The sequence below is a fragment of the Macaca nemestrina genome, chromosome 7, assembly GCF_043159975.1.
Source record: "Macaca nemestrina isolate mMacNem1 chromosome 7, mMacNem.hap1, whole genome shotgun sequence".
In the NCBI taxonomy this organism is placed as follows: Eukaryota; Metazoa; Chordata; class Mammalia; order Primates; family Cercopithecidae; genus Macaca; species Macaca nemestrina.
The window spans coordinates 4,287,463-4,307,733 of record NC_092131.1 but is presented as its reverse complement, the minus strand read 5'-3'; positions in this window follow the sequence as shown (position 1 = coordinate 4,307,733).

The window sequence follows — 20,271 nt, the reverse complement described above, 5'->3', positions numbered from 1 at the left end:
AGCCGCTAAACAGAGATCTGGGAAAGAGTCAGTCAGAGAGCCTTGGGCCAGAGTTCCAGGGGCTCTGGGTGCCAGGTGAGTTAGACAGTCCAATTTCCAGTGGGGTCCCGCATAGATGGTGCACAGCTTAGGAGGAATGCTGGGCTGCGAGCATTCCTTGGCCCAGTGGCCAGAATCCCAGCACTTGAAGCAAGATCCTGGGGGAGGTGGTCCTGGAGGAATGCCTGGCCGCTGTGGTTCAGGTGTTTGGAAGTTCTCGTGTGCTGGAGACATGACAGGGGTTTCTCTCACAGTGGAGGCAAGGAACTGCAACTCAGAAATACGTTGCTACTTGGCTGCCTCTACTCTATTATTGTACACCTTGAAGGCGAGGTTAATTAAGTCCTGTTGTGGAGTTTGAGGGTTGGAATCTAATTTTTGGAGCTTTTTCTAATATCGGGAGCAGGTTGGGTAATAAAACCCATATTGAGAATAAGACAGCCTTTTGGCCTTTCAGGGTCTGGGGCTTAAAGCGTCTCAGGGTTGCTGCCAAACAAGCCATGAACTGGGCTGGGTTTTCATATTTGATGAAAAATAATCTAATCACTAACTGATTTGGGAGAGGTCAACTAAAGAAAAAGGAGCATTAACCTTGGCTATGCCTTCAGCTCCAGCCACCTCTTTAAGAGGAAATTGTTGAGCACGTCGAGGAGGGCTAGTTGCTGAACAAAACCGTAAGCCAACCGGGTGTGAAGAGAGGAGGTGATAAAAGGATTATAGGGTGGGGGAGCGGAGGCTGAGGAAGAATTGGGACCTGACTCAGCCTGGCGAGGAGCAGCCAGGGGAGGAGGGGAGAGGTCAGATGGGTCTGTAGAAAAGGAAGATTCAAAGGACTCAGAGCTTGGGGTGGAGACTGAACGAACAGACAGTAGAGAAAGAAGAAAGATTTGGGACAAGTCGCATTGGGAGCAGAGACTAGGGAGGGACCAGTGTGTAAAAGAATGCCTGGACATCAAGCACCTCAGACCCCTTTGCCCATTTTTTTGACAAAAATCATCCAGGTCTTATAAAATGGAGAAATCAAAAGTGCCATTTTCTGGCTATTTAGAACTATTATCAAGTTTGTATTGGGGCCAAGCGGTGTTGCAGAAGAAAGTAAGATGCTTAGGTTTTAGGTCAGGTGAGAGTTGAAGAGGTTTTAAGTTTTTGAGAACACAGGCCAAGGGAGAAGAAGGGGTAATGGAGGGTGGAAGGTTACCCATAGTGAAGGAGGCAAGCCCAGAGAAAAGAGAGGGTAGAGACTCGGAGAAGGGGGGTGTGGTGAGCAGTCCCGGGCTCCAGTGTGGGTGAGCAGCCAAAGCAGGAGTCCCTGCAGTTGACTTGCCACCAAGGGAATGTGGGTGAATGACCAAGGCAGGTGTCCCCGCAGTGATCAGACACCAATGGAGTGTGGGTGAATAATCAGGCAGACATCCCCACAGTGATCAGACACCAATGGAGTGTGGGTGAATAATCAGGCAGGCGTCCCCACAGTGATTAAACACCAAGGGAAGACTGTCTTCCCGAGTCCGTGACCGGTGCCAGAGTTTTGGGTCCATGGATAAAGTGTGTTTCCTTTGTCTCTACTAGAGAGGAAAAAGAACTGTAATTGGAAGAACAGGGAGACTGAAGGGTAGTGAGAGAGGCTGGAGAAGAGAGTGAAAAGACCACTCACCCGATTTGAAATTGGTGAGATGTTCCTTGGGCTGGTTGGTCTGAGGACCCGAGGTTGTAGGTGGATCTCCTCACGGAGTAAGGGTGAGGACAGGGGACTGGTCTCCTGAAGGAGTCCTCGTGTCCTGTGTCTTCAGCACCAAATGTCATGTGCATCCGTGTGAAGAGACCACCAAACAGGCCTTGTGTGAGCAACAAGACTGTTTATTTCACCTGCGTGCAGGCGGGCTGAGTCCGAAAAGAGAGTCAGCGAAGGGAGATGGGGTGGGGCCGTTTTATACGATTTGGGTAGGTAGTGGAAAATTACAGTCCAAGGGTGTTGTTCTCTGGCAGGCAGGGGCAAGGGTCACAAGGTGCTCAGTGGGGAAGCTTCTGAGCCAGGAGAAGGAATTTCACAACGTAATGTCATTAGTTAAGGCAGGAACCAGTCACTTTCACTTATTTTGTGATTCTTCAGTTGCTTCAGGCCATCTGGATGTATACGTGCAGGTCACAGGGGATGTGATGGCTTAGCTTGGGCTCAGAGGCCTGACACATGCCTGGCTAATTTTTGCATTTTTAGTAGAGACAGGGCTTCACCATGTTGACCAGGCTGGTCTCGAATTCCTGACCTCAGGTGATCCACCTGCCTTGGCCTCCCAAAGTGCTGGGATGACAGGCATGAGGCACCACTCCCAGCCTCAGGTGTTTCTTTGCAGCCATGCAAAAATAGTCTCACGCAGTCCCTATTTGAAATTCTGAAACTTGGGCCTTACAGTCATGGGTTGGTTAGGCACTCCCACCATGTCAGTGGTTTTGTTCCTCTGAGGAAGGGAACAGTTACATGTGATGGGGTTGAGAACAGAGAAGACAGCTCTGGTGTCAGTGAGGGCAGGAGTCTCTTCACTCAGCAGTGTGCCCACTCTCCTAATGGGAGAGGAAGGAGAAATAGAAACGCCCCCTTAGGCTCCCCACAGCAGCTCTATTTCTCTTGGGTGGTTTTTCTCTCCTGTTGCCATTTAAGTTGTTTGCAATCTTTTTAAAGGCGACTTTGTTTCTTGCCAGAGAAGCAGGCCCCTCTGTGGTCCTGTGGGCTTAAGAGGTTAGGTCTGGCCAGTCAGCTGCTGGAGCTGCCTGAGATGAAAGAAGCAGGTTGACCAGAAGATCTGCAAGAGTGTTCTGGGATTTGCTGAGCCTCTTCCTCTGGCGGAGGGCAGGTAGGAGAGATGGTAACCAGAGCATGGAAGGCCTAACAAAAGTGGATGTAGAGGTGTGGGAGGAGGCAACAGCAGAGCAGTGGGAGGAGAAAGAGAAGACATTTTCAAGGTTTTCTTTAGTTGTGAAATCGTTTCTGACCATTTTTGCTTATCTCCTAGAGGGAAGCCATTTTTTCCATACCCCTCTTAGAAGCTTCTACCTACCATTAAAATAGGCCTGTTGTTCAATTTGTCTGGTTCTAAAACCTAATAATCATGTGCACAAACATATTAACTTAGAAATTTCCAAAGACCCCGATTTTGGTCATTGCAATTTGGGGTCATCCTGAGTCATGTGGGTGCATCTACCCGGGTGTCCACAGCATGGCGCTCTACAGGGGTGACCCACAAACCCAACTGGTGCTTCCAAGTGGGGTTGCCCCTTAAAGGAAAGCTCAGTTTTTGACAACCATTTTCCCATACTTTTTTTTTTTTTTTTCTGAGGCGGAGTCTCACTCTGTCGCCCAGGCTGGAGTGCAGTGGCGCGATCTCGGCTCACTGCAAGCTCCGCCTCCTGGGTTCAAGCCATTCTCCCGCCTCAGCCTCCCGAGTAGCTGGGACTACAGGCGCCCGCCACCACGCCCAGCTAGTTTTTTGTATTTTTAGTAGAGATGGGGTTTCACCGTGTTAACCAGGATGGTCTCGATCTCCTGACCTCATGATCTGCCCGCCTCGGCCTCCCAAAGTGCAGGGATTACAGGCGTGAACCACCACGCCCGGCCTTTCCCATACTTTTAGAAATTCCTTCTCAAAAGTGATCAAGGCTGGGACAGAGTTTCAAGTGTGCTGCTTGTGAATGTCACTCCCTGGGGTCCCAGTGAGCCGTGATTGACTGTCTTATGTGTCTCAGAATCCCTGGTCTCCTTGCAGTGGTAGAGTGCTGAAGGCGCCAGGTGACCAGCCCTGATGTGCACCTTCCAGCTGTGGTCTGTCCTGCAGGGAGGCCCTCTCAGACTGCGACACATCATGGACAAACATCCCAACACCCCCATAAAATCTCTAGTCCCCTACAGCACCCAGCTGGGTTTGGAGGGAGCAAGTGTCTCTTAACTTCCAGGTGAGAGAACTCACCCTCATGCACCCTTTGGTTTGAAACTAGCAGGAATTGGTCACAATTGAAAAGACAAGTCCAAATTACTAGCAATACGAAATAGCTACAATTTTAAAATCATGCTATGTAATTTTAGGTCAAAAAAAGTGAAATCACCAGTGCTAGTGAAACCACCTTTGCAAAAAAGATAACAATGAGAAAATTATGACAGTGAAAGAGATCTGACCTAACCACCTCCATCCTGCTTTTAACCTCCAAGCTGCCCTTGTTCATTCCTGGGTGTAGGCCAAAGGAGGAAGGAAGGAATTTATAGTTGAACGCTGAAGCAAAGATGATAACAGTCTCTCCCCAAAGCAAACCCTCTCCTTGCCTGGGGATCGAACCCTCTTCTTGCCTTTGTAAAACTAACAAATGAGCCACAAGATGAGAAATTTTGACACAGGAGTCATGCAGCCAGAGGCCACAAGATTCCTGACCTCCCCAGTTGCTCCCATAGATAACGTTACTATTATGAAACCTAAGGTTGGTGTTTGAGGTGTTTTTCAGACCCTGTATTCTGATGGTTCAGCTGATGCTACACTGACTGGTGAACTGGCTCATCTTGTCTTGTGATCCCCACTCAAGAACCAACTCAGCCCAAGAGGACAGCTTTGACTCCTGGTGATTTCATCCCCAACCCAAGCAGTCAGCATTCCCACTTCCCTATCCTCCTGCCCACCAAACTATCTTTAAAAAATCCTAGGCTTTGAATTTTCAGGGAGGCTGATTTGAGTAGTAATAAAACTTTAATTTCCTGTTTAGGTGGTGATAACATGGGTTAAACTCTTATTTATTTATTTATTTATTTATTTATTTATTTATTTATGAGACGGAATTTTACTCTTGTTGCCCAGGCTGGAGTGCAATGGCACAATCTCAGATCATGACAACCTCTACCTCCCGGGTTCAAGCGATTCTCCTGCCTCAGCCTCCCAAGTAGCTGGGATTACAGGCAAGCACCACCACGCCTGGTTAATTTTGTATTTTTAGTAGAGATGGGGTTTCTCCATGTTGGTCAGGCTGGTCTCAAACTCCTGACCTCAGGTTATCTGCCCGCCTCAGCCTCCCAAAGTGCTGGGATTACAGGCATGAGCCACCGCATCCGGCCTGAAACTCTTTCTTTCTCTAATGCAATTCCCTGACTTGATAAATTGGCTCCCTCTGAGCAGTGGCAAGAGGAACCCATTGAGCAGTTACACTAGACTCCAACACTGTAACCCAAAACCCCTGCCACGAGGCCGAGGAGAAGACAGACATTCTCTGCAGAGCTTTTGCCTAAATCTCCTGTCCAGAGACAGAGACAGAAGCCCTCACTCTTGCAGGAAAGAAAGGGTTTGGAAAACAGCCCAAATAAAATTTCGGCCTCTTCACAACAGCCAAAATTTGGAAGCAACCTACATGTCCATCAACAGAGGTACTTACACACAATAGAGTACTATTCAGCCATAAAAAAGAATGAGATCCAGTCATTTGCAAAAACATGGATGGACTAGAGGTCATTACGATAAATGAAATAACCCAGTCTCAGAAAGACAAACATCGCAAGTTCTCATTTATTTGTGGGATCTAAAAGTCAAAACAATTGAACTGGTGGAGACAGAGAGTAAAAGGATGATTACCAGAGGCTGAGAAGGGTAGTGGGAGGGCGAAGGGGAGGTGGGTTCGTGAATACAAAACAAATTGTTAGAAACAATGAATAAGACCTAGGATTTGATAGCACAAAAGGGGGACTGTAGTCAATAATAATTTAATTTTATATTTTAAAATAACTAAAAGAGTATAATTGGATTGTTTGTAACATAAAGAATAAATGCTTGTGGGGGTGAATACCCCATTTCCACGATGAAATGATTACGCATTGCATTTATGGGGAACATCTTTTGTTCCAGGATTACATGTGCGAGCCACCAAACCCAGCCACAAGTCAGTTTCTAAAGGAAAAATGGGGCAGTTCCTAAGTTGTTTACCAAAACTTTTTATTGTCTCATTAAAATAACATAACCTGGTGATTTATTATACATGGTTCTTTGTATCACAAATTCCAGAAGCATGAAGATAATGGGTGAGGCTCACATTGTGCAACTTGTGGTAATATTTTAGGTAATTTATTAGTCAGCCTGGAAACTACAGGGAAGGAAAGAAAAAAACAAAATTCTTAAACAATTACCCCTGGGCATGGCTGCGGGGGTGTGACCGAGGTCCCATGATCCTGTCCCTCTGGACCTGATGCATTTTGCAGACTCCCCATTCCTCAGGCTGGTCTGAGCCGCTTTTCTTTATCAGTTGACAAGGATGCACACACCATGTGCTCTCTGCATCCGGCTTATTCACTCACAATTAAACTTATTCACTCACTTGTTGGAAGTTGCCAGGCCATAGGGTTTGGGTAGGTTCAGCTTTAGTAGACACTGCCAGTTTCCCCAGGTGTTTGTACAAAATGCACTCCCAGCTGGTCACGGTGGCTCACGCCTGTAATCCCGGCACTTTGGGAGGCCAAAGCGGGCTGATCACAAGGTCAGGAGATTGAGACCATCCTGGCTAACACGGTGAAACCCCGTCTCCACTGAAAATACAAAAAATTAGCCGGGCATGGGGGCGGGCACCTGTAGTCCCAGCTACTTGGGAGGCTGAGACAGGAGAATGGCGTGAACCCAGGAGGAGGAGTTTGCAGTGAGCTGAGATTGCACCACTGCACTCCAGCCTGGGCGACAGAGCGAGACTCCATCCCAGAAAAAAAAAAAAAAGTTGAGTGTGGTGGCACGCACCTGTAGTCCCAGCTACTTGGGAGGCTGAGGCAGAAGAATCGCTAGAACCCAGGAGGTGGACATTACAGTGAGCCAAGATCGCGCCACTGCACTCCAGCCTTGTGACAGAGCGAGACTCTGTCTCAAAAAAAAAAGTGCACTCCCACCAGCAAAGTGAGACGCCTCGGGGTGCTGGGTAGCCTGGTGAACACTTGGTATTCTCAGTTGCTCAGCTGGTGGTGGGTGCATGATTGTATCACTGCTTTGTAGATTTGAGACTGCTGGGGATAGCATTTGACATCCAAGACCTGCCCAAGGAGAGGAATCTAATACGAAGTCTCAGAAAGTTTCAAACTCTTTATTTTCACTCATTTTTTGAAGACATATGTTAATTAACTGTCAATCACACTGCAGTCTGACTGAGCTGGGCTCCCTCTATTTCTATATGCAATTAAGTTACCCAGGAAACACTTTATCTTTTTTAAAAGCTTTGATAAATAGGTTATAAGTATATTTAGAACTACACGGAAATTAAAATGTTATTGCTGTATGCAATGCTATAAATGAGATAAAACATGCAAATCTGATGGAATTCTGTGCCAAATGGCTAAATAGTCTTTCTTTTTTATTTCCACCCCCCCGCCCCCGAGACAAAATCTTGCTCTGTGGCCCTGGCTGGAGTACAGTGGTGCAATCTCAGGTGACAGCAACCTCCACCTCCTGGGTTCAAGCAATTCTCCTGCCTTAGCCTCCCAAGTAGCTGGGACTACAGGTGCCCACCGCCACGCCTGGCTAATTTTTGTATTTTTAGTAGAGACAGGCTTTCACCATGTTGGCCAGGCTGGTCTTGAACTCCTGACCCCAGGCAATCCACCTCCCAAAGTGCTGGTATTACAGGAATGAGCCACCGTGCCCGGCCAAGATACATATATATATTTACACTCACCGGACTATGGAGGATTCACTACCAGACCGGGAAGCAACAGCCTGGGCTCCAGAGTTGGCCACCGATCTGTGCACAGACAAGGAGAGGTCTCATGAAGCTTCGACGTGATCTGGGATCCTAGCTCTTTTTGTAACAAGTTGTTTGGTGTGAGGCCCAGTCATGAGGGGCCTTTGTGACTGGGCTCAAGGAACACAAAAGGGTCAACTTGTTTTAGCAATTTTCTATTGTTTTTCAATAACTAACGTATAGGAATAGATTGAATTAGAGATTTATCCAAAGCAGTGCTGGATAAACACCTCAAGGGGCTCACACAACCCATTCTGGGACTTGGTAACCATTGTTTGTGTCCGTGTTCAACTGAGTTCAAATTTAATGTTTAACTTTTCCTCCACACTTGCCTCTAACTTCCAAGTTGTCCTTGTTCATTTCTGGGCATAGGCCAGGCTAACTTTGGGAGGAATTCAGGTTATATTTTAACATTGAAGCAAGGATGATAATAGCCCTTCCCAAAACTATCTCCTCTTCATTCAGGAACCAAAACTGTCTTTGTAAGACTAATGAAAGACCCCAAGATTAGAATTATGGCTCAGGAGTCAGCTAGCCAGAGATCACAAGATTTGTAACCTCCCCAGTTGCTCCTATAGATAACATAATTGAAAAACGTAAGATTCGTGTCTGATGTATTTTTCAGACCCTGTATTCTGATGGATCAGCTGGAGCCACCTGGATTAGTAGCCCATACCAAGAAGCTGGCTCATCTGGCTTGTGATCTCACCCAAGAACTGACTCACTGCAAGAAGACAGCTTCAATCCCCTATGATTTTTATCTCTGATCCAACCAATTGGTGTTCCCATTCCCTAGCCCCATACCCAGCAAATGATCCTTGAAAAACCCTAGGCTCCCAGCTTTCAGAGAGGCTGATTTGCATAATAAGCTCCAGTATACCGCATGGCTAGCCCTGCCTTAATTAAACTTTCTCTACTGCACTACTACTGTCTTGGTAAATTGGCTGTTCTGTGCAGCTGGCAAAATTCCACTGGGCAATTACAGGCTCAGCTCATTCTCCATTATAACTTTGTTTAAAAATGGGCCAGGCGAGTGACTCACGCCTATAATCCCAGCACTTTGGGAGGCCAGGATGGGAGGATCACCTGAGCCCAGGAGTTCAAGACCAGCCTGGGCAAATAGTGGAACCTCATCTCCACAAAAAATTTTGTTAAAAATTAGCCAAGTGTGATGGCATACAACAGTTGTCCCAGTTACTCAGGAGGGTAAGGTGGGAGGATCACGTGAGCCCAGGAGGTCAAGGTTGCAGTGAGCCATGACTGCATAGATGCACTCCAGCCTGAGTGACAGAGTGAGACCCTGCCTCAAAAAAAAAAAAAATTATAAAAAAAGGTATAAAAATGACATCTGACTCTATGAATATACTAAAACCAGTGAATTGTACACTTTACACAAATGAAATAGCACCCAAGTACAGGTGTTGTTTAAAAGGACACCTTTGGATCCTTTATAGGATGTCACCATTGGAGGATCTGGGGAGAATATAGGGCTCTATTATTTGCAGTTTCCTGTGAGTCTATAATTTTTCAAAATAGAAGTTTAAAACTGGATTAGATAATAACAAATCTCAGTATTTACTAATTCCAGTTAAATAATTGGGGAAATCAGTCAAAATATTTAAAAGTAATCCTGGCCCCACTTTTCCAGCACATGCCCAAGGCCCTGGGTGCTGAGGGAGCCGTGGGGCCTCCTTCCCTGGGGTGGAGCCTTCTCTGTCCCTGGGCTCCTGGCACAGACTCCCTCCAGGGACTGGACTGGGTGGGCAGAGTCCTCACACTGTGCCCTCTCCCCACCCTGCCCACCCCAGCTCAGGGCCGGAATCCAGGGTTCCCAGGCTGGGTCCCGCCCATGGTCATATCTCCCTGTGGCTCCTGGTCTCTACTGCACCCCCCACCTCGGCACTGGGTTGACCCTGGAAGGCCTCCTGGGTGCAGGGAAGGGCGGGACCCTTGCCCTTGCTCGCATGTGGCGGCATCCCCCTGACAGCAGGAAGGGCCCTCCCCTGGCCACATCTGTGCAGGTTCCAATAACCGGTCACATGGGAGCATTTGGGCGTAGCATTAAAAAAATACCCTGAGTTAATTTCCTGGGCCCAGCTCCTTTCCACTCTGGATTTCAGCCCTTTCCACTCTGGAGAATAAGCCAGGGAAGTGGAATTGGGCCGCAGACACAGGAGTGGGAGAAAAGTGGATGAGAGGGTCCATGTAGTCAGACCAATACTCCCACTGAAACCAGATCATATGGTGGACTCAGTGTTTTAATCCTGTCTTTTTGGCCAGGCATGGTGTCTCCCATCTGTAATCCTGGCACTTTGGGAGGCTGAGGCACGTGGGTCGCTTGAGCCCAGGAGTTTGAGATCAGTCTGGGCAGCATAGCCAGACCCTGTCTCTCTAAAAAAAAAGTTTTTAATTAGCTGGGTGTGGTGGTGAACACCTGTAGCCTCAGCTACTGGGGAGGTTGAGGCAGGAAGATGGCTTGAGCTCAGGAGGTCAAGGCTACAGTGAGCCATGGTCACACCACTGTACTCCAGCGTGGGCAACAAAGAGAGATTTTGTCTCAAAAAATAAAATAAAATAAAAACGTGTCTGTTTAAAAAACTGGAATGCTGGCAAGATAATCACCAGACCCATGGAAGGGAAGCAGGACTCTGTGGGGTCAGCCAACCTGGAAGACCCAGGAGAGTTTAGGGGGTGAATGAGAACATTGATTCCCATGGGCTCTGGGGGAGGGAAAACAACACAACCTTTGGGTGCTGGAGTGGGGTATCTACGGAAAATCCCCTCCACACGGTGCTGGGCATGCAAAGGGAGGTCGTCCAGAAGCACATGCACAGCCTCTGGGGAGGGCGCCCACATTGCACCCCTCAAAATATTGCAACCATTATGTGCAAGGGCAAGGTGGGGCACAAAGGTAGCTAAGCACCAGAGACAGAAGCCAGGACCAAGAGGGGCTCCAGACCACAGAAACACGCCCGCCGGGCGGCAGAGTGGGGGACAGACTCTGTGCCCCGGTACTTCTATTCCGTGTCCTGGGTCTCACTTCACACCTTTCTTGCAGTTCATGTGTCTCTCACTGTGTCCACAATGATATTCTACATGTCCAGAAAGATTTTTTAGTAATTATAGGGTTTTTTGTTTCTAGAACTCATATTTATTTATTTTGATTGGTACACAATAATTGTACATATTTATGGGGTACATGGGATATTGTAATACATGCATATAATTTGTAATGATCAAATCAGGGTGTTAGGATATTCATCACCTCAAATATTTGTCATTTCTATGTGTTGGGAACATTTCAAATCTTCTTTTCTTTTTTTTTTTTTTTTTTGAGACGGAGTCTCACTCTGTCGCCCAGGTTGGGGTGCAGTGGCCGGATCTCAGCTCACTGCAAGCTCCACCTCCCGGGTTTACACCATTCTCCTGCCTCAGCCTCCTGAGTAGCTGGGACTACAGGCGCCCACCACCTCGCCCGGCTAGTTTTTTGTATTTTTAGTAGAGACGGGGTTTCACCATGTTAGCCAGGATGGTCTCGATCTCCCGACCTCGTGACCCGCCCGTCTCAGCCTCCCAAAGTGCTGGGATTACAGGCTTGAGCCACCGCACCTGGGCTTTTTTTTTTTTTTTTTTTTTTTTTTGAGATGGAGTCTTGCTCTGTCACCCAGACTGGAGTGCAGTGGTACAATCTCAGCTACTGCAACCTCCGCTTCCCAGGTTCAAGTGATTCCCCTGCCTCGGCTTCCCAAGTAGCTGGGACTACAGGTGCCCACCACCACGCCCAGCTAATTTTTGTGTTTTTAGTGGAGACAGGGGTCTTGCCACATTGGCCGGACTGGTCTCAAACTCCTGACCTCAAGTGATTCACCTGCTTTGGCCTCCCAAAGTCCTGGGATTATGGATGTGAGCCATGTGGAGGAAAAGTTAAATATCAAATTTGAACTCAGTTGAACTTGAACACAAGCAATGGTTATGTGCCAGTAAAGAGTCTCTGGGCATCTGCCCGGGAGCTAATAACCTATATACTGTTTGTTCTGGTAAGGTACATTTTCTACCTTAAGGCAAACAAACAACAGAATCTAGAGAATAGGCTAACCTTCCTGTGTTCCCTGAGTCCAGTCACAAAGGGCCCTCGTGCCTGGGGCTCAACCAAAAAAGGAATACTACAAAAGGTCTGGGGTCCCAGACCCCACGGAAGCTCCTCCAGACCTCTTCTCTGTGCACAGACGGGCGGCCGCCTCTGGAGCCCAGGCTGCTGCTTCCTGGTCTGGTGATGCTTCCTCCATAGTCTGGTGGGTGCAAATATATACAGATACATCTTGTCTTGTCCCTTCCCCACTGTGATTTGCTTATTATATCTGTGTTGCCATATACTTGGGATGAAGGCTGTTTACCCTTAAAAGCATTGTGTGTGCCTTTTCTTTTCCCCTCGGGCATTTCCCACACAGAACTTTTTGGTATCACAAACAGGATTCAAAAACGAAAGAATGCCATTTTTCAGTCGCAGGCACTGGGCTGGAGGCTCGGAGACTTCCCACACACTGGGATGGGAACTCCCCCGTTCTCCCCCTTGGCCATTGAATGGTCCAGGGAAACTGGTTTTTGTGAAAATTGGGAATCCAAGTGAGTGCATTTTGAACTGTTGGCTGTGTGTGGGATGCTGCAGGAAATTCTAGTTGATAAAGGGGACGCCGAGGGAATTTCCTGGCATGAATGGTGCTTGCTTACTGCTTATAAGTTAATGTGTCAAGATAGGGACAGGTTGCTACAAGAGAAACGTAAGCTGGAAAAGGAAAATGCTAATTTGACTTCCAGACTGGCCCTGGCCCAATGCCAGGCCCGCGTGTTGACTGATGAGGCTCAACGCTGGTGATGCTTCCTCCATAGTCTGGTGGGTGTAAATATATATATAGACATATCTTTTCTTCTCCCTTTCCCACTGTGATTTGTTTATTCCATCTGTGTTGCCATATACTTGGGATAAAGGCTGTTTACCCTTAATAGTATCGTGTATCGTGCCCTTTCTTCTCCCCTCTCGCGTCTCCTGCTCAGAACAATGTCCAGAAGTATTTTTTAGTAATTACAGTTGTTTTGTTTCTAGAATTCATATTTATTTTTGTTGGTACACAATAATTGTACATATTTATGGTGTACGTGGGAGATTGTAATACATACATACAATTTGTAATGATCAAATCAGGGTATTAGGATATTCGTCACCTCAAATATTTGCCATTTCTATGTGTTGGGAACATTTCATATCTTCTCTTCTAGCCTTTTTTTTTTTTTTTTTTTTTTGAGTTGGAGTCTTGTTCTGTCTCACAGACCGGAGTGCTGTGGCGTGATCTCGGCTCACTGCAACCTCCACCTCCCGGGTTGAAGTGATACTCTTGCCTCAGCCTCCCGAGTAGCTGGGACTACAAGCGTGCCACTACCACCTGGCTAAGTTTTGTATGTTTAGAAGAGACGGGGTTGCACCATGTTGGCCAGGCTGGTCTCAAACTGCTGACCTCAAGTGATCCACCCGACTCGGCCTCCCAAAGTGCTGGGATTACAGGTGTGAGCCTCGGTGCCTGGCCATCATCTAGCTATTTTGAAGTATACAAGAAATTATTTTTGACTATACTCACCCTACTGTGCCATCACACACTAGAACTTATTCCTTCTAACTGTATGTTTGTACTCATTAATCAATCTGTCTTCACCCCACCCTGCACCTTTCCCGGCTTCTGGTAACTATCTTTCTACTCTCTCTCTCTATGAGATCCCCTTTTAAAACTCCCACATATGAATAAAACATGCAATGTTTGTCTTTTTGTGCCTGGCTTATTTCAATTCACATAATAACCTCCAGTTCCATCCATGTTGCTGCAAATGACAACATTTTATTTTTTACAGGCAAATAGTATTGAAATTGTATACACATACACATATACATTCATCTGTTGCTGGATATATAGGTTGATTCCGTATCTTGGCCACTGTGAATAGTGCTGCAATAAACATGTGAGTGCAGGTATTTCTTTGATATACTGGTCTCCTTTCTTTTGGATAAATATCCAGGAGTGGGATTGCTGGATTGTATGGTAGTTCTATATTTAGCATTTTAAGAATTCTCCATTCTGTGTTTCTTATCGGCATACTAATGTACATTCCCACCAATGTTGTATAAGAGTTCCCTTTTCTCTGCCTCCTCGCCAGCATTTGTTTGTTGTCTTTTTGATAATAGCCATTCTAACTGGGGTGAGATGATATCTCATTGTGGTTTTAACTTGTATTTCCCTGATGATTATCTATGTTGAGCATGTTTTCACATACTTGCGGGCCATTTGTATGTCTTCTTTTGCTGAATGTCCATTCAGATCATTTGCCCATTTTTAATGTGGTTATTTGTTTTTTGGCTGTTGAGTTGTTTGAATCTTTGTATCTTCTGGATATTAGTCTCTTGTCAGATGAATAGTCTGCCTTCATTATGTTGAGGTATGTTCCCTCTATACTTAATTTGTTGAGAGTTTTTATCATGAAGAGATGTTGAATTTTATCAAATGTTTTTTCTGCATTTATTGAGATGATCATAAAGTTTTTGTTCTTCATTCTGTTGATGTGATATATCACATTTATTGATGTGTATATGTTGAACCATCCTGGCATCCCTGGAATAAATCCCACTTGATCATGGTGTATTATCTTTTTGATGTGTTGTTGGATTCAGTCTGCTAGTATTTTTTGAAGATTTTTGCATCTATGTTTATCAGAGATATTGGTCTGTAGTTTTCTCTTTCTTCTTTTGTCATGTCCTTGTTGTAAAGGTAAACTCAAGAAAATGAGCTGCTTTTGTTTTAGGTCTTGGCTGAGACTTAAAGTCTGGAAATTAGCCAAGAGGCACCTCAGAGGGGATTTTCAGTTTGGTTTGGACTGGGTAGTTCCCATGGTCTCAAGGCGGGCACTCTGGAGGCAATGGGAGCGTCCTCTCACTGCCACGCGGAGTGCAGGGTACAGTGGCTTCCAGGGAGGTTGGACGTCTCCTAGTCCCCGGTGCCGAGGTCACAGTTGACCGGAGAGAGCACCTGACGTGGCCGCGCATTTCGGACAGGGACTCCCGGAGGGAGCCTTCAAGACAGGGGGGAAACTTACCCAGCAGTGATCGAATTGAGTCTTAAATTTGGTGAGATGGCTCCAGGCTTGAGGAGGGGATCCTGGCTCGGGGAGAGGAGAGCCTGCCCAACCTCGCAGGGGTCTGGGGAGGGGTCTCCTCCTGGGTTTCAGGACCAAATGTAAAGGTAAACTGAGGCTGGAGCCAAACCAGGAACGAAGACACAAGGCAAATGGCAGTGAGAATAGCCTTTTATTAGGACTCACGGGAGAGGTTCCTCGGTCCAAAGGCATGGACCGAGGAAGTCGCGCTGAGGGAGGAGGGTAGGGGCTTCTTATAGCCTGAGAGGTAGGGAAGCTGGTTGTGCAAACAGGGCCTGGAGGGTCTTGAAACTATTAGGGCAGGAGTCGAGTAAGGGTCATGAGGGAGGGGTCTTTGGAAACTGTTAACCGAAACTGCTGTTTACGAACTTGTGGAATGCAGGTGAGCTGCAGGTCATGGGGGAGTGTGGTTGCCCAGCCGGAACTCTGACGCATGTAAGTCTGCGCGTGTGTACACGGGTGAAGGGAGTCTTTAACAAAAGGCCTGCTACGCCGGGTAACGCCGCCATGTTGGGTCTAGATTCCTGCCTAACACTTGTCTTATTTTTGGTATCAGGGTAATTCTGACTTCATAGAATGAGTTAGGAAGAATTCCTTCCTCTTCCATTTTTTTGGAATAGTTTGAGAAGAATTGATGTTAGCTGTTCTTTATAATTTTAGTAAAATTCAGCAGTAAAACCATTTGGTTCTCGGCTTTTCTTTGTTGGAAGATGTTTTTATTACTGATTCAATCTCATTACTCATTATTTGTCTGTTCGGGTCTTCTATTTCTTCCTGGTTCAATCTTAGTAGGATATATATATTCAGGACTTTATGTCCTCTGGGTTTTTGAATTTGTTAGTGTATAATTGTTTGTAACAGTCTCTAATCATCCTGTGTCTTTCTGCGTATTCATTGTAATGTCTCCTTTGTCATTTCTGATTTTATTTGGGTCTTCTATTTTTTTGTTAGCATAGCTAGTGGTTTATCAATTTGGCTTATATTTTTTAAAAACTAACTTTTTGTTTTGTTGATCTTTTGTATTGATTTTTCATCTTTATTTTGTTTAGTTCTGTTCTGATTTTATTTCTTTCCTTTGGTTGATTTTGGGTTTTATTTGATTTTGCTTTTCCAGTTCCTTGAGGTACATCATCAAGTTACTTATTTGAAATCTTTCTAATTTTTGATGTAGGCTTTTATTGCTATAAACTTTCCTCTTCACACTGCTTTTGCTCTATCCCACAGGTTTTGGTATGTAGTGTTCCTATTTTCATTCGTTTTAAGACATTTTTGGATTTTTATCTTAATTTCTTCATTGACCCAGTGGTCATTCAGGAGCATGGTGTTTAATTTACATGACTTTATATAGTTTCCAAAGTTCCTCTTGTTATTGATTTCTAGTTTTATTCCAATGTTGTCTGATAAGATACGTGATTGATTTTGACTTTTTAAAGTATTTTGAGGCTTGTCTGTGGCTTAACATATGGTCTATCCTGGAGAATGTTCCATGTGTTGATGAGAAGAATATATATTCTGCATCTGTCAGGTAAAATGTTCTGCAGATGTCTGTTAGGTTCATTTGGTCTAAATACAGTTTAAATCTAAGTTTTTTTTGGTTGATTTTCTGTCTAGATTATTTGTTCACTCCTGAGAGTAGGGTGTTAAATTCCCTAATTATTATTGTATTGGAATCTATCTCTCCCTTTAGAATTAATAACATTTATTTTATATATCTGGGTGCTCCAGTGTTGGGTGCATATATATTAAGAATTGCTTTATCCTCTTGCTTAAACTGATCACTTTGTCATATAATGACCTTCTTTGCCTCTCTTTATAGTTTTTGACTTAAAGTATGATTTATCTGATATAGGAATAGCTATTCCTGCTCACTTTGGGGTTTCATTTGCATAGAATATCTGTGTTCATCTCTTCACTTTCAGTCTATATGTGTCTTCACAAGTGAAGTGAGTTTCTTGTAGGCAACACAGAGTTGGGTTCTGGTTTTAATCCATTCAGCCAGTCTACACATGTATATCTATATTTTTTGAGATGGAGTTTCTCTCTTGTTACCCAGGCTGGAGTGCAATGGCAGGATCTCAGCTCACAGCAACCTCCTCCTCCCATGTTCAAGAGGTTCTCCTGCCTCAGCCTCCCGAATAGCTGGGATTACAGGTGTCCACCACCGTGCCTGGCTAATTTTTTTTTTGTATTTTTAGTAGAGACAGGGTTTTGCCATGTTGGCCAAGCTAGTCTTGAACTCCTGGCCTCAGGTGATCTCCCTGTCTCAGCCTCCCAAAGTACTGGAATTACAGTCATGAGCCACTGCAACTGGCCCAGTCTATATTTTTTAAGTGGAATAGGGTTTTTTTAATGTACAGAGTCTCACTCTGTCACCCAGGCTAGAGTGCAGCGGCAGAGTCTCGTCTCACTGCAACCTCCGCCTCTTGGATTCAAGTAATTCTCGTGCCTCAGCCACCTGAGTAGCTTGGATTATATGCATATGCCACAATGCCCAGCTAATTTTTGTAATTTAGTAGAGACAGGGTTTTGTCATGTTGGCCAGGCTGGTCACAAACTCTTGGCCTCCCAAAGTGCTGGGATTACAGGCATGAGCCACCGCACTCAGCCTTAAGTGGAGAATTTAATCCATTTACTTTCAAGGTTATTATTGATGGGTGAGTACTCATGCCTGTTCTTTTGTTAACTGTTTTCTCATTGTTTTGTATATCCTTTCTTCCTCCCTTGTTGTTTATCATTGTCAGTGGTGGTTTTTCATAGTTGAAACATTTGATTCCTTTCTCTTCTCATTTGTATATCTCTTTCTTATTTGCGTATTTCTCACTCTACCAGTGAGTTTATACGTTTCTGTGTTTTCATGATGATATTTTATAGATGTTAAACTCCTTTAAGCATTTCTTACAGGACCAGTCGAGTGGCAATTAGTTCTCTCTGTTTTTGTTCATCCGACAAAGACTTTATTTCTCCTTCATTTTTGAGGGACAGCTTTGCAGGCTGTACTATGCTTGACTGGCAGGTTTTTCTTTCAGCATTTTGAACGTATCATCACGTTCCCAGCCTATGAGATTTCTACTGGGAAATCCACTGTTAGTCTGATGAGGATTCCCTTATATGTGACTTGACACTTTACTCTTGCTGTTTTTAACATTCTCTCCCTCTCTCTCTCTCTCTCTCTCTCTCTCTCTCTCCTCTTTCTCTCACTCTTTTTGAGATAGGGTCTCACACTGTCACTCAGGCTGAAGTGCAGTGGTGTAATCATGGCTCACTGCAGCCTCAACTTCCTAGGCTCAAGTGATCCTCCTGCCTCAGCCTCCCACATAGCTAGTACTACAGGTATGTGCCACCACACCCAACTGATTTTTTTTATTTTTGTAGAGATGGAACTTGCTCTGTTGCCCAGGCTGGTCTTGAACTCCTGGACTCAAGTTAATCTGCCACCTCAGCCTCCCAAAGTGTTGGGATTACAGGCATGAGCCCATGCCCAGCCTCTCTTTGTCATTGACATTTGACAGTTTGACCATAATGTGCCTTGAAGAAGAGCTTTTTGTTAAGTCTATTTGGGAATATTTGAGCTCCCTGTATCTGGATGCCCATATCTCTTGTAAGATTGGGACATTTTCGGCCGGGCGCGGTGGCTCAAGCCTGTAATCCCAGCACTTTGGGAGGCCGAGACGGGCGGATCACGAGGTCGGGAGATCGAGACCATCCTGGCTAACACGGTGAAACCCCGTCTCTACTAAAAAGTACAAAAAACTAGCCGGGCGAGGTGCCGGGCGCCTGTAGTCCCAGCTACTCGGGAGGCTGAGGCAGGAGAATGGCGTGAACCCGGGAGGCGGAGCTTGCAGTGAGCTGAGATCCAGCCACTGCACTCCAGCCTGGGCAACAGAGTGAGACTCCGTCTCAAAAAAAAAAAAAAAAAAAAAAGATTGGGACATTTTCAGCTCTTATATCATTAAAAAGGTTTTCTACACTTTTGCCCATCTCTTCTTCAGGAACTCCAAAAATTTGAATATTTGGTAACTTACAGTGTTTCATATGTCATATAGCCTTTCTTCTTATTTTTTACTGTTTTTCTTTTTTGAGATAGGATCTTGCTCTATCACCCAGGCTAGAGCGCAGTGGTGCAATCTGGGCTCACTGCAACCTTCATCTCCCAGGTGCAAGTGATCCTCCTGCCTCAGCCTCCCAAGTAGCTGGGACTACAGGCATGCACCACCACACCTGGCTAATTTTTTGTATTTTTTGTAGAAATGAGGTTTCGCCATGTTGCCCAGGCTGGTCTCACACTCCGGGGCTCAAGCAATCTATCCGTGTGGACTCCCAAAGTGTTGAGATTACAGGCATGCACCACCACACCCTCTTTTATTTTTTGTTTGACAAGGTTATTTCAAAGCCGTGTTTTCAAATCCCAAAATTATTTCTTCTGCTTGACCTAGTCTATTGTCGAAGCTCTTGATTGTATTTTCTTTATTTTATTCTTCAATCCTGGAACAGAATTCTTCAGTTCCAGGATTCCCATTTGGCACTTTTTAAGGATAGCTATCTCTCTCTCTTTTTTTTTTTCTTTTTTTTTTTCACTTTTTTCATTTATATCATGAATTGTTTCCCTGGTTTTTTGTTTGTTTGTTTGTTTGTTTGTTTGAGATGAAGTCTGGCTCTGTCGCCAGGCTGGAGTGCAGTGGCGTGATCTTGATTCACTGCAACCTCCGCCTCCCCGGTTCAAATGATTTCCTGCCTCAGCCTCCCGAGTAGCTGGGATTACAGGCATGCGCCACCACGCCCAGCTAATTTTTGTGTTTTAGTAGAGACGGAGTTTCGCCATGTTGGCCAGGCCGGTCTCGAACTCCTGACCTCCAATGATCCACCCGCCTTGGCCTCGCAAAGTGCTGGGATTACAGGCGTGAGCCACCACACCTGGCCCCTGATTTCTTTGTATTGTTTATCTTTGTTCTCTTGTATCTCACTGAGTTTTTAAACTTATTTTGAAGTTTTTTGAACATTTCATCATTTCTTTTTCTTTAAGATCTGTTCCTAGTGAAATATTGTGTTCCTTTGGAGGTGTCACATTTCCTGTCTGTGTGTGTGTTTCTTGTGTCCTTCTGTTGATATCTGTGCATCTGGTGTAACAGTCATTTCTTCTAGTTTTATGGATTGGCTTTTGTAGGGAAAGACATTTTCCTATAGATACACTGATAATGTTGGTTGCTGTTTTATTCTGTTCTCACATCGCTATAAAGAACTACCTGAGACTGGCTAATTTATGAAGAGGTTGAATCAGCTCACGTTTCCACAGGCTGTCCAGGAAGC